Below are 15180 nucleotides of genomic sequence, written 5' to 3' on the forward strand. Positions count from 1 at the left end.
ATTTTAAAGGAAACTATCTAAAAGAGAATTTTTTTCCACATTTAAAAAAAAATGGGTTTTATGTGTACATTGGAAGAAAATTGGTTTTTGTTCTAAATTTTAGGCAGTCTGGCAATGGAACAACTATATAATATTAGTATTGGTGGAATTATGCACCTTATCACTATAATAATCCACATTTTAATATTTAAAAAGATAGTTAATTTAAGTGCCAGGATAACAGCTTTAGAAGAACTTGTTAAACCTGTAAAAATTCAGACAGAAGAAATTAACAGTGAAGTTGTTTCAAGTCGGGATCATAAGGTTGCAGAAAGAAAGCCTGTTTTCACACAGTCACCCTTAATTTATCCTGTAACCGTACAGCAGATGCCTGATCAAATGGCTACACAAAATACTTGGGCTCCAATTGAAATGTTGGATTTAAAAAGGTTTAAGGAGGCAATAGTATCTTATGGCATGCATTCCCCATATGTAAAGCAAATGTTAAACTCTTGGTCAACATATAATAGGATAGTACCACAGGACTGGCGGGACCTTGCACAAGGTGTTCTGGAACCCAGCCAGAGACTTCAATTTCTGACTTGGTTTAAGGAGGAGGCTAAAAACATAGAAAAACAATGGAGGGATAAAGGAATACAAGTTTGCCAGGATCAGCTTATGGGCGAAGGCCAATATGCTTCAGCACAAACACAATGTTTATATGATGTCCAAACCCTAATTTTATGTCGAACAGCAGCCTTGAATGCATGGGACAAAGTTGAGGAACCAGGAAAAAAATCTGAGTCATTTACAAAGGTGAAGCAAGGCCCAAAAGAGTCTTTTACAGATTTTTTACAAAGACTGGCTTCAGCAGTAAAGAGAATGGTCTCGGATTCAGAAGCTAGTAAGGCAATAATTGAATCCTTGGCCTTTGAGAATGCGAATGCAGCATGCAAAGGAATAATCAGGCCATTAAGGGCAAGATCTGCACCTATGGAAGATTGGATTAGAGAAACAATTAATGTTGAAGCTGATGAGCATGATGATACATGGGTAGGAGAAGTAATTTCAAAAGGTTTGAGGAGTGTTAGATGTTTTGGATGTGGAAAGCAAGGACATTTGAAAAGGGACTGTAGACAGGTCATTCCCAGAAACAATGTTTATTCAAGGAACAATGGCAACAGAAGGCCCCTTCCTTCTGGAGTATGCAGAAGGTGTGGTAAGGGAAAACACTGGACCAACGAATGTAGATCAACAAAGGACAGACAGGGTAATCCTTTGCCTCAGTCTTCGGGAAACTCCCAGAGGGGCCTCGCGCAGGCCCCCAGTGCAAATCCAGTTCAAACCTTTCCTGCAGCCATAGAGGAAATGCCTGCTCTGGAGAGCGACTAAATAACCAAATGCCTATTGGAATAAATCATGCTGGTCAGGATGATGAAACAGAGAGAATAGAAAATTCAGGAGAAAACATAAAGAAAAATTTTTGGCAAACTTCTATTAATGAACAAAGACCAAAATTAACAATAAAAATAAATGGTGTTTTGTTGTCTGGTCTGGTAGACACAGGTGCGGACGTTACCATAATTGCACCAGAATTTTGGCATCCAACTTGGCCTCTTCAGGAGGTAAACGTTCAACTGTTAGGAATTGGGACATTATCTCAGGTGAAACAGAGTGCAAGATGGCTCGAATGTATAGGTCCAGAAGGACAGAGAGGAAAATTAAAACCATATGTGGCTAACATAACTATGAACCTGTGGGGTCGAGACTTGTTGCAACAATGGAATACTCAGATTAACATCCCTCCAATCTCAGAAACAAATCATAAACTAGCACATGTTACTGAGAGAAATATTAGAAGATATTGTTCTAATGAGTGGTCACCAGCCATCCATATTATACAAGAACAGGGCACAATAACTGATGATCTTCCAAAGACACCAACAGCTCTACCTTTAAAATGGTTAACAGACAAGCCTGTATGGGTCCAGCAATGGCCTTTAACAACAGAGAAACTCCAGGCTTTAGAAGAGCTGGTAGAAGAACAGTTAAATGCTCAGCATATTGAAGAATCAACCAGCCCTTGGAATTCTCCTGTATTTGTTATTAAAAAGAAATCTGGTAAATGGAGAATGGTAACAGACCTTAGAGCAATTAACAAAGTAATTCAGCCAATGGGCTCTCTACAATCTGGGATGCCTTTGCCTACTCTGTTACCAAAAGGATGGCCTCTCATAGTTATTGATTTAAAAGACTGTTTCTTTTCAATACCCTTACAAGAAAAAGACAAAGAAAGATTTGCTTTTACAGTGCCTACTTATAATAATTCTCAACCGGTTAAAAGATTTCAATGGAGGGTCCTCCCTCAGGGAATGTTGAATAGCCCAACTCTGTGCCAATATTTTGTACAACAGCCATTGGAAGTGATACATAAAAAATTTCCTAAATCTATAATTTATCATTATATGGATGATATTTTACTAGCTGACTCAAATGCAGATACTTTAGAAATAATATTTGAAGAAGTAAAGAAAATTTTGCCTTGCTGGGATTACAAATTGCTCCTGAAAAGATACAAAGAGGAGATTCTATTAATTATTTAGGATATAAAATAGAGCTACAAAAAATTAGACCCCAAAAGGTGCAAATTCGAAGAGATAGACTACAGACTCTTAATGACTTTCAAAGATTATTTGGAGATATTTCTCATCTACGAACTATTGTTGGGGTAAAAAATGATGAACTGACTAATTTGTTCAGAACCTTAGAAGGTGACAAGGACTTAAATAGTCCAAGAGAATTATCACCTGAAGCTGAGAAAGAATTGGCCTTGGTAGAAAAGAAAGTGCATGAAGGACACGTGGATCGTATTGATCCAAAGATGGATTGCATTTTGGTTATTTTACCTTCTAGGCGTTCTCCTACTGGAATATTAATGCAGAGGGAAGATATTATCTTGGAATGGATATTTTTACCAAATAAACCAAATAAAAAATTAAAAACTTATGTGGAAAAAATCTCTGACTTGATTTACAAAGGAAAACTGAGACTTCGTCAATTAGCAGGCATAGACCCAGCAGAAATTGTCGTACCATTAACTAAGGAGGACATTGAAAAATTATGGACAGAAAGTGAACCTTGGCAAAGAGCTTGCAGTAATTTTTTGGGAGAAATTAACAGCAAATATCCCAAAAGCAATAGAATTGATCTTATAAAGAGAGTTGATTGGATCTTGCCTCGAATTGTACGGCAAAAACCCATATCTGGAGTTCGTACATTTTATACAGATGCCAACAAAGAAGGAAAGGCAGGTTACAAATCAGAAAATTTAAGTAAAGTGGTTCAAAGTCCGTATAATTCAGTTCAAAAATCAGAATTGTATGCTATTCTGTTGGTATTAATGGATTTTTCAGAACCTCTCAACATAGTAACTGACTCTCAGTATGCTGAAAGAGTGGTGTTACATATTGAGACTGCAGAATTTATCCCTGATGCTTCAGAATTAACTTCACTATTTATTCAATTACAAGATACAATCAGGAAAAGGAATCATCCTTTATATATAACTCACATTCGATCCCATACTGGTCTGCCAGGCCCTCTAGCACAAGGCAATGATGAGATTGGTAAATTATTGATAGGAAATGTGCTGGAAGCCTCAGAATTTCATAAAAAACATCACGTCAATAGTAAAGGTTTAAAAAAGGATTTTTCCATAACCTGGCAACAAGCCAAAGAAATAGTAAAGAAATGTCCTACTTGTTCCTTCTACAATCAAACGCCATTACCAGCAGGATGTAACCCAAAGGGTACTCAGAGAAATGAAATCTGGCAGATGGACGTGTTTCACTTTGCAGAATTTGGAAAATTGAAATATGTACACCACACTATCGATACTTATTCAGGATTTCAATGGGCAACTGCTTTGAGTTCTGAAAAAGCTGATTCTGTAATCACTCATTTGCTAGAAGTTATGGCCATCATGGGTATACCTGCACAAATCAAAACTGACAATGCTCCATCATATGTCTCTGTTAAAATGAAACAGTTTTTTGCTTATTACAATATAAAGCATATTACAGGCATACCACATAATCCTACAGGTCAAGCAGTTATAGAAAGATCAAACAGAACTCTAAAGGATATGCTAAATAAACAGAAATGGGTAACAAAAACCCCCAGAAATAGACTGCATAATGCTCTTCTAACTTTGAATTTTCTGAATGCCAATGAGAAAGGAACAACAGCTGCAGAGAGACATTGGATAATAGAAAAAACTACAGAATTAAATCAGCCTATATACTTTAAGGATGTGCTGACCTCAGAATGGAAACCAGGGTATGTATTACATTGGGGACGTGGTTTTGCTTTTGTTTCTACAGGAGAAGATAAGCTGTGGGTACCATCAAAATTGATAAAGGTTCGATTTGAACAAGAGAGACCTCTTAATTAGAGGAGGTGATAGTTCATCAACCAGCATGAACATTCAATTTAAACTAACTTGTATCAATAAAACATGCCTTTTCATTTAATCAGATAATAACTTGCCAAAAAGGAACATCCCCAAAATTAGTCTTGGGGAAAGGTTTTTGTTTTTGTCTTTTAGGAGAATGAAGGTTAAGGAATCTGAAGAACACTGGACAAATGAGACAACTGAAGAAAAGTGACAAATCATCTATCCCAAGAAACAGAATGAAACGGTGTATGGGTATATATTATCTAAAAAATTTTATGTCTTCCTAAATGTTTGTTTCTGCTTTTCTCTAAAGATTTAACACTATTGGTTTTCTAATAGTCCCAGTTCAATTAAAATTTAAAGCTGACTTTGGAGTTGGAGAATGGCTCTCTCCTTCTTTAAACTCAAGCATGTTGTTAAAAGGAAAATGCAAACTCCCTGTATCATGCCAGAATAAGAGCCATCTTCTGCTATGGTACAGGACAAAAGCAAAATTAATTAAGGGACTATTCTATTACTAATCTCAACTCTTTGATTCTATTCTGATTCTTTAAACTTTTCTCAAAGTATAAATTTTATATCAAAATTTACAAGATTAATATATATATACATTCTAAACTTGTTAAGATATGAATGGTCACATAGAGTACTAACTAATTCTAGAAAAAAGGCTAGCTGCATATATATGTTTTTGTGTTCGAGTCTCTTATCAGTTTTCTGCAGGAAATCATGGCCAGGCCTAACATCAACTGAAGTCTCCAGAAAGAAGATGGGGCCCCACAACAACAACAATTCCACGTGGACAATAATAATATCATTAAGCTGACAAACATCATCCATAGATCAGCTTTGAACTACAAGGTGCTCAGAGCAAATTTGAGATGACTAGCTGAGATGATCCAGTCTCAAAGACTACTTGAATAAGGACTTGAGATAAACCCTGAACTTTGGCATTATACACAGACTGGATAATGAAGGATATAGTTACCTCTCCTAGAATTAGACAATTAACCTAAAATTTTTCTTTCAGGATAAAGAAAACTTCGCCCATACCCAGCAGGAAGCAATTTTAAGAATACGACGCCCACATTCCCAAAGAGGTGGTGTGGGGCGGGTGGTTTTTTGGTCTTTTTAATGGGTTTTGGGTCTGGGATAATTTTCAGTGTTTAGGGGTGTTGGTTACAAGTTATTGTCAAGGGTTAGGAAAAAGGCTAAGCAAAGGAGATTAGATTTAAGGTTCTTGTTTAAAAAAAAATAAGAAAGAAAGAAAGAAAGAAGAAAGAAAGAAAGAAAGAAAGAAAGAAAGAAAGAAAGAAAGAAAGAAAGAAAGAAAAAGAAAGAAAGAAAAAAAGACAATTACTAGTTTTAAATACTTTACATTGGATTGAATTGTTTTATATTGTATACAAATTTGAAATTGATATTGTTAGAAAATGCTATATGTATATTTCTAATTGTATTTATTCCATCCATTTAACAATGTAATGCAAATTTCTGATCCTTGAATGTTATTATTATCAACTATTAGGATATAAAGAAATGAAAGCTAGTAGTTAGACATTATCATAGAACTTGTAGTCATATTAGATATGTTTTAAAAATTGAGCAGAGATGTTTTAGACAGGTCATCTTCAAACCCTTCAGAGATCTACAGAATATGGCATTTAAAATGTTTTAATAACTTAGAAAATTTTTCTTTTTTGAGACATGTCGGCTCCTGGCAGTACCAATCTACTTTAGAGAAAATATGGGCATTGAAGAAACTGGATATGGAGTCAACTTTCATTCTGGCAAAAGTTAGCCACTGGACAACAAAGTATCCTCGAATCAACAGGACAAAATGGACAGACAGAACACGAAACAAGGGACTACTGATTCTTGCCAAAACAAGTGTGGTTATGGCTTTATCAAAAGGCATCTTCTGAGGCCAGGACAATACGGCCCCATCCCTGAAATGGCCTTCTCATCCGGAAAAGGTACGGTGCCCTTTTCTTCAAAGCAGCTTAACAGGCAGAGGGCCGATGGATTCTGTTGTACAATGGAACAGCAGCTGAAAGCTCATGCCTCTCGAAAGTAGACTGGCATTTAATAGAGGGATGTGGAGAAGAAGGGGATGCTGAGATGAAGCCATATATACACAGCCAAGAAGAATGGACAGCTGAATTAAAAAAACTGTCAACAATTTCCAGAATTTAAAATCCTGAATCATGACAGGACACTAGTGGAATTCAGGTGTTTCTGGTACGTGGACTGCTCTCACCCAATGTGAGGTTGAACTGTTGACCTTGTGTACATCCTACTTCACAAATGAGTCTGTCAGATACACTAAGCCTATAGGCTGAAGATGATGCCCCAACACTGCGGAGAAACCTCAGGTGACTGCCCAGGCAGCTGGCTGTTTCTGTCAACTCACAAAATTTTTTGGAAGTTGCTTGCAAGCACTTCCTGTTTTTATTTTTGTTAGCTAATATTATTCCCTTCTTGGGTCTCTGAGGGAGTTGAAGATTAGTTAGTTATGGTTGAAGATTAGTTAGTTATAGTTGAAAATTAATTAGGATAGAAAGTGCATTAGATACATCTTGGATTTACCAAAATAGGATAGATAATGGAATTATTTTCTCTGATTTGTCAAATACCTGTTTAGGTATTTATTACTTGTATATATTGTATATAGTTATTGTACTTTTGTATATAGTTTTCCTTTGTTAGTTATAACCTTTTGCTTTCTTTTTCTTTTTATTAAAATAGAAAAGGGGAAATGTGGTGGTAATCTAATTGTACAGAATTATTATTTTGATTGTATGTTAATAAATAAAGTTGTCTGGGGGTCAGAGCTATTAGAGCCATAGCAAGAGTGTGGCGGTGGTGGCACACGCCTTTAATCCCATAGATATCTGTGTGTTCAGGGTCAGAGCTATTAGAGCCATAGCAAGAGTGTGGCGGTGGTGGCACACGCCTTTAATCCCATAAGATCTCTGTGTGTTCAGGGATACAGTCAGCATTGGAGACATATACCTTTAAGACCTAGGGGGCTGTACATTCAGACAGTGACGAGGCAGTCATGTGTTTGGGTTTACAACCAATGAGAAGGCAGAACAACACACTATAAAAAAACGAACCGACAGGAAGTAGGTCTCTTTTCGCGAAGCTGGCACAGCAGAAGGAAGGGTGAGATTTAGCTCTGAGCTCTGACCTCTCGGCTTTCTCTTTTACATTGTTTCTGTGTTTCTTATTTAATAAGACGGTTGGTTACATCTACAGGTGGATGTGTATGTTCTTATACCATGGCACATGAGGGTCAGAAGACAATTTGTGGAGTCAGTTCTCTCTATCCACCTTACATGAGTTCTGGAGTTAAAACTCGGGTCATCAAGCTTCAGCTGCCATCACCTTTATCCACTGAGCCATCTCACAGGCCCAATTTTCCCTTTTCAGGTTCAGTCCTTGAAGGATTTTTTTCACTGAAGTCATCCCTGGTTAATCTGCTTTGGTCCCTCGCACAAGGGAACGGCCATGTGCATGAGACAGTCTTCTATTACATGGGGGAAGGCATCATAAAGGTTTTCTTTTCAAAATGTTAGCAACAAGAGCTTTAGAAAGTGTTCTTTAGGTGAAGCATCCCCAGAGTCCATTGTTAAAGAGATGGCAAACAGCTAAGAGCTGGAGTTGTATTCATGCAGAATTCCTAAAGACCACAGTCACAAAGTCAAAGCCAATTCTCCCGTAAAACGACCTGGGTTGTAGCAGACCGTTTGGGTGCAATGTTCTGTGTTAGGGGTGGGCTGTGGCATTGTGGCAGAGTGCTTGTCTGGCATTCCAGGAGTCCATCCTCAACACTGAAAACCAAATCAAAACCAAGACACACACCCCCAACCCTACAACTATGCTATATGTGCAACTATGTTATTATTTAGGGGAAAGTATGTTCTTTTAAATGAAGCAAATTATAGAAACACATAAATATTCTAGGGGCTGTCTCAAAAATTCTGAGTTTATTCTTTCCTAGCATTTCATTCCTCTGAGACTTCAATCATGCAGAATATCAAGAATTGTGCTTTAGCATTTCGGTTGGGGATGAAGTTTCCAATGTACGAACTTTGGGGACATATTCAAGTCAAAACAGAAAAATGGCTGGGATATTTCAGAAAATTCTGTGCTACCATAACCAGAACAAAAAGATTTCACAAAGCTGAGTAGAGCTCATTAAATATTTAAGTGTCTGAATCCTTTTTTTGGTCTAAAATCTGGGTAATAAAGCTTATGGTGAGAGAAGATAAACTCTTTAAGAAGAGGAAATGCCAAGTCTGGGCAGAGACAGGGCAGGTAATCTTTTCAGAACTGTCCAGTGCAAAAGGGGGTAAAAGGTGGAATTCACGAGGCCCATGGTAAACCTGAGAGAGTTGGAATTTTTTTTAGAAATAATACAGTAAGGGCCAGTGATATGGCTTAACATGGAAAGGCACCAAGCTCAGTGACTTGAGTTCCATCCCTGAGTTGGTAGAAAGAACCAACTCCTTCGAGTTGTTCTCTAACCTCCGAATGTATTCTGTGTGCACACACCCACATTCCCATCAATCAACGTAATAAAAAAGTAATAATTCAGTAAACATCAGCCCTCTGCTAAGAACTCCAAAGATGCATCTCCTGCCTTCCGGAAACTTTGCCACACATCAATTTGTCCCTTTGCTGTCAGTCAGGGTTACTTGAATTCCGGTCTCCCAACAAAACAACGGTGATGCCTAGGACATTTATCAGATGAGTGGGTGGACAGGAAGGAAGCCCCCCCCCTTCACCCTCCATTTAGCTGAGTTTGTCGTTTAAACAAAGAGTATGACTTTGAAACCCATCAACAGCATATTCCGTAAAGCGCTCTCTGAACTTTTCCCTGGGCAGAAATCCCCGAGGCCTGACTTTCTGTGCTTGTTGTTTGTGTCAGTCTCGAACAAGTTACAGACCCAGGCTGTTGATAGAAGTGTTCAAGTGGCCATGAAGTGCGAGCCTAGGATGCCGCCCCTGCCTGACAGGATTCTGGGGAGGGGGTGAAGATCAAAGTCCAGACTGGCCCTGCAACAGCTCTCGGCCATTCCTAATGGATATTTTAATAGAGAGCGGGACTCTGCATGTCAACAAATTCTTCCTTTGTGAAGAGGAGGCAGACGGTGGAGGCCATCAGCCCCCAGACGTGGTGAACGGGCAAAGACTGTCTGGGGTATTGTCTTTCCAAGTTGGCTGCATCTTCCAAGTCATGTTTGGGGATGAGCAGGACAGCCCTTTGTCTTCTGATAACATTTCTGAAAGATGTGCTGACAGGTCGGGCAGGAACTTCTCGGCTCCGTGGCCAGTGTGAGCCACACTCCCACCCTCCATGCCAACTATTAGCATTTCATGATCTAGAAAAACAAACCAAACAATGAAGCAATAAAAACAAGCAAAGTACAACCTAAGGTCATAGGGCAAATGGAAAAAGTACTTAAACCAAGCACGAAACCAAGGCTGTGTGTTGTGATCTGTTAACGTTGTTAAGCTTCTGGGTCTGGTACCTCTCTTCTACCCAAATGAATAACAGATACATCTTTACTCACATAGGTATTTTCAGGTATTTATCTTTTTGTTGTTGTTGTTGTTTGTTTGACTTCAAGACAGGGTTTCTCCATGTGGCCTTGGCTGTCCTGGAACTTGCACTGTAGACCAGGCTGGCCTTGAACTCACAGAGATTCACCTGCCTCTGCTGCGATTCAAGGCCTGCACCAGCACCCCGCAGCTGATTTCTGTTATTTACACTCAGTCCTGTATTTACTGCACTGTCTCCAAACGAGTTGTTTGTTTTCACACTCTGTAGTATTCCTCCCAGCAATGGCCTGGGCACCCTGCTTGGAGGCTCTGTTCTCCCGACTCATATTTCCCTTGGCGTTTCTCTTACATCCTTTCCAACAAATGCCTTTGGCTTATCTGCGGCTCCCATCAACCAGCCACCTTCTCTTTCCATCTGTCTCTATGTCTATTTTTAAGCATGGCTCAGGCCTACCCTCCGCCTACAAGAAAATCTGTTTATATATCCTAAGAATGGCTGAAAGAGGTTTAGCTTCTAATTTGATCTTTTCTGGCAGTTGGTGGTTGAAACAGAAGTTCTCTGAAGAAGCCACATGTGTGGTGAAGATCTGTCAGATGGACTGACCGACTCTGACTATGGCTTTCTGCTTTTGGAGAGGTGGAATGTTGCAGATTAAAAGGCAACATTATTGTGTACTGGTTAGTCTTCTCACTGGCCACTCACTACCAACCTCCACATCTTTGTGACTATTGCGTAAATCTTTGGGAACGCACCGCTAACCTTAGCGGACCTCCAGCCTTCACCAACTCTACAGCTAAGAATGTTCTAACTGTAAGAGCCAAATAGTTCATCTGTAAGTCCCACTTGCCCAAGGGCAAGGTAAATTCCCAGAATGCTGGGGGCTGTAGTTCTTGGGAGGTAACAAGCCACGTGTTTTCACTCCCCTAAACAAGTTTGTTTGACCCATCTGCCCCAATGTGCTTGATCACATGGGCGGGAGGTACCTAAGAAGAAAAATACGTCAGGATGTGTGCTTACCCCTGATTGTACCTGATGGGAAATGCAATGAATTGTGGGTTTTCCTTTCTTAAGCCCCTGCAAAGGGTGACTTGTGGCCATTTCCTGGGAACCCAGGGGTGGACCTAGCCAGAGTCCATGAACCTGGTTGGTATCCAATTAAAGCTTGCTTCAAATTTGCCTCAAAATTGTGGAATTTGTTTTTCCTCTCAAGAACCCCAGGATTAACAGTAACATTTGAATCTTTCAGGAGAGGTTTCTCCCACACCGAGGTAATCTGTGTAAACTGATGTTGTCACCAACGTGTGTGGTAAACACACTGACTTGTGACTTTTGTTCTGACTGTAAAAGGTTATACGAGCACACCCACAATGCTACGTATCATCCAGAGTAACCCGAATCTGTGTGTGCTTCCAGGCCATAGCTGTTCATATTTAGCTCACAACAAACTAGGAGCAAAAGTGATTTGTTCTAGTGTGGTGGTATTGTGTTCCCCAAAATATTGTGCACCCTAATAAACTTATCTGGCTGGGGTCAGAGACAGAGCAGCCACAATATTAAACATAGAGGTTAGGCGGTGGTAGCACACGCCTTTAATCCTAGCATTCCAGAGGCAGAAATCCATGTGTTCAAGGATACAGCCAAGCATGGTGACTCATCATGCCTTTAATCCCAGAAAGCCAGCCTTTAATCCCAGAGAGTGATGGTAGAAAGCAGAAAAGTATATAAGGCATGAGGACCAGAAACTAGAAGCATTTAGCTGGTTAAGCATTTGGCTGGTTAAGCTTTCAGGCTTTGGAGCAACACAGTCCAGCTGAGATTCATTCTGGATGAGGACTCAGAGGCTTCCAGTCTGAGGAAACAAGATCAGCTGAGAAGTTGGCCAGGTGGGGTTAGCTGTGGCTTGTTCTGCATCTGATCTACCAGCATTTACCCCAATAACTGGCCTCAGGTTTGATTTTATTAATAAGACTCTTTAACATTCCTGCTACATTCTAGTTTCACATCTGTGGTTGTGATAAAATACCCTGACAAAAAGGCAACTTTGGGGAGGGAAAGAGTTGATTTGACTTGCCATTCTAGGCTACAGGTCCACCACTGAAGGGAAGTCAAGCAAGGCTCTTGGGCAGCTAGTCACAACACATTGACAGCCAAGAGCAGGAAGAAACTAATGCCCCCATACTACCTGCCTGCTTTTGTTCTCAGTTAGCTTTTTCCTCTTTTATACTGTTCTATACCCCAACTAGGGAATAGTGAAATGAATGTTAAACAGCACTGGTTACCGTGCGGAAAGGTCATGGTCACGACAGAACCCGGTATCAGTTTCAGAGCTTTATTAAGAGGAAGAGGGGTGGTGGGTGGTGGGGAGAAGAACCAGGCCTGGGAAAGGAGCACGTGCAGAGAGAGGGGACCATGGTCGGGGGAGAGGGAGCAGCAGAGAGAGAGAGAGGGTGGGGTCTGAGTCACGGCTCTTTAAGGAGCAAGTGGGCCTACAGAGCTACACCAGGCATGAGCTGACCACGTGACCATGCCGTGAGTACGTGATCACCAGCGCACACTGATGATGTAAGATGCAAGACCCTTTGCTTAACTCCTAAACTGTGCATGTGTGGTCATGCAGCTGGAGTGAGGGCAGAATTCTAACAAATAGTGCTGCCCACAGTGGGCTGGATTTTATTCCTTCAGCAACAAGCAGTCTCCCCACAGACATGCCAACCTGATGTAGGCAATTCCACAACTGATACTCTCTTGGTGATTCTAGGTTGTGGCAAGTTGATGTCTAAAAACCATCCATCCAGTGGGCTGGAAAGATGGCTCTGCTGTTAAAGGCTGGGCTCACAAGCCCAAACCAACCAGCACAGTGGTATTTTTCATCCATGTTAGTAATAGTCACATTAGAAATTCTCTAGAAATAAAGGCTTTAAGCTTAGTGCCCTGTTGGTTTCTCTTGTCACCTGGGAAGAGGGTGACAATTCTATTAAAGAATTGCTGTGATTAGATTGGCCTGTGGCCATGTCTTTGAGAGACTTTTTTGATTGATGCTTGATGTGGAAGGGCTGGACCACTGTGGGTTGCACCACCTCTGGGCAGAGAGCAAGTCAGTAATGAATATTTCTCCAAGGTTTCTGCTTCAGTTCTTGCCCTGACTTCCCTCAATGATGGACTGTGACCCAGAAGTGGAAGCTGAAACAAATTCTTTCCTCCCCCAAGTTGCTTTTGGTCATAGTGTTTTTCACAGAAAGCAAACCAGAACACTTAGAACTGCAAACTGGCTTAAGGTGGAATTCACACCCCACTGGCAAACCAGAGGGAACAGCCAGGGCCCACTGGGCATTTCTTTGAAAGGAGACAGTAAAAGTTGGCTCCACATAAAGGACTAAAAAGGCCTTTGACTGAGAATAAAATCAACCCAGTAAGGAAAATAATTTTTTTTAATTTGGTACTAATCAGGCTTGTAACTTGAAAGACACAGACTCATGGTCTTGAAAATGGTCTCTGAGATGTTCCAAAATAGTGGCTGTATTGATAGCTTTGCTGACAGGGCAGTTGGAAATCACACTGTTTGTCAGAAATTATGAGGGATGCTGGAGAAAGTCAAGCTCTCTTGTAGAAATGGTTTTGGGCGCTCTTGGTGTCTGTGTAGTTTTGTGGAAGAGGTCTGTTGTACTGGTCAGCCCAAGTTAACCATGTTTCAGCTAGCTGTTGCTCAGTTCAAGGGTTCGCTGTCAGGTGTTCAAGATCTGATGAGCCATGGCCTCCCAACACCATGTTAAGTGCCCAAACCAATGCTCCTCCATTTTGATTTTTCATTGACAATACATACTAGTTTTTTTGAAAGAAAAATTTATTTTATGAATTATGCCTACATGTATATATATGTGTACCACATGTGTGCAGTGCCCATGGAGGTCAGAGGAGGGTATGAGGTTCCCTGGAACTAGAGTTACAGACTGCTGGGTTCTGGGAACTGAACTCGGATACTTTGCCAAAGCAGCAAATGCTCTTCACTCCTGAGTCATCTCTCCGGCCCCCATTCATTTCTTTTTCTTGTCTATGTGTAAAAAGGCACTTCAAAAATGGAAACCTTACTTTTGTGTGTGCATGCCCATGTGTGGGAAGGCCAGAGATCAACCTCCTGTGTTGTTCCTCAGATGCTGCCCACCTTATTGTCTGAGACAGGATCTCTTGCTGGCCTGGAGTTCACCAAGCTGGGCTGGCTGGCCAGCAAGCCCCAGGCATCTGCCTGCCTCTGCACACGATGCTGGGGTTACGAACATGTGCCACCATGTCTGACTTTTACACATGGTTTCTAGAGATCACATTCAGGTCCTCAGGCCTGCATGGCACAGTGCCTTACCAACTGAGCTATTTCCCCAGACCACAGTGACCTTATAAGTAGCTACCTCAGTTAGGCTTAACATTGCATGTCGGTTAGTCTCGCTCCTTGGGAAGCTCCTGATTTCTGTGCTATAGGACGCAGTGCCCACGACCCTGATGGTTGATCCTAGCTACGAGCTCAACAGGACAGAAACAAAGTGTGTGTAGATTCAGCTTACTTTGCTGAGTCCATTCATTCTAACAGGATTCGGACATCAGAGGGAAGTCTATTTAAATCACAAGCAGACGAGCATTTATGGCTCTGGCTCCATGGATGAGCCCTCATTTTCAACATCCATCCATGTCTAAGTGTGGGACAGGAGGCTGGAGAGTAGACACACATATGCTTCTCCAAATAATAATTCTTACTCTGAAAGAGCAGCTATCACTTAGAACAACAACAACCCATTTAATGGTGCCCCTTTAGTTTTGTAATCCCTAACTGTAAAACAGCTCAGTCACAAAGCATTCTCCCAGATTGGTCACAGTACCCAGAGCAGGGTGGTTCTCAACCTGTGGGCTGAGACCCCTTTGTGGTTGACCAACCCTTTCAGAGGGGTCGCCTAAGACCACCTGCGTATCAGGTATTTACACTAGAATCCATAACAGTAGCAAAATTAAGAGTTATTAATAATTTTATGGTTGGGGTCAGCACACCATGAGAAACCGTAGTAAAGGGTGGCAGCATTGGCAAAGTTGAGAAACCACTGACCTAGAGGGCTACTCAGCACTGGAGAAAATGGAGCACTGAAATAAATGAGTAATTTATGTAAAAGTAGTTTTGCTGCATTGCACATTA

Source organism: Peromyscus leucopus, chromosome 9 (assembly GCF_004664715.2).
Source record: "Peromyscus leucopus breed LL Stock chromosome 9, UCI_PerLeu_2.1, whole genome shotgun sequence".
Classification (NCBI taxonomy): Eukaryota; Metazoa; Chordata; class Mammalia; order Rodentia; family Cricetidae; genus Peromyscus; species Peromyscus leucopus.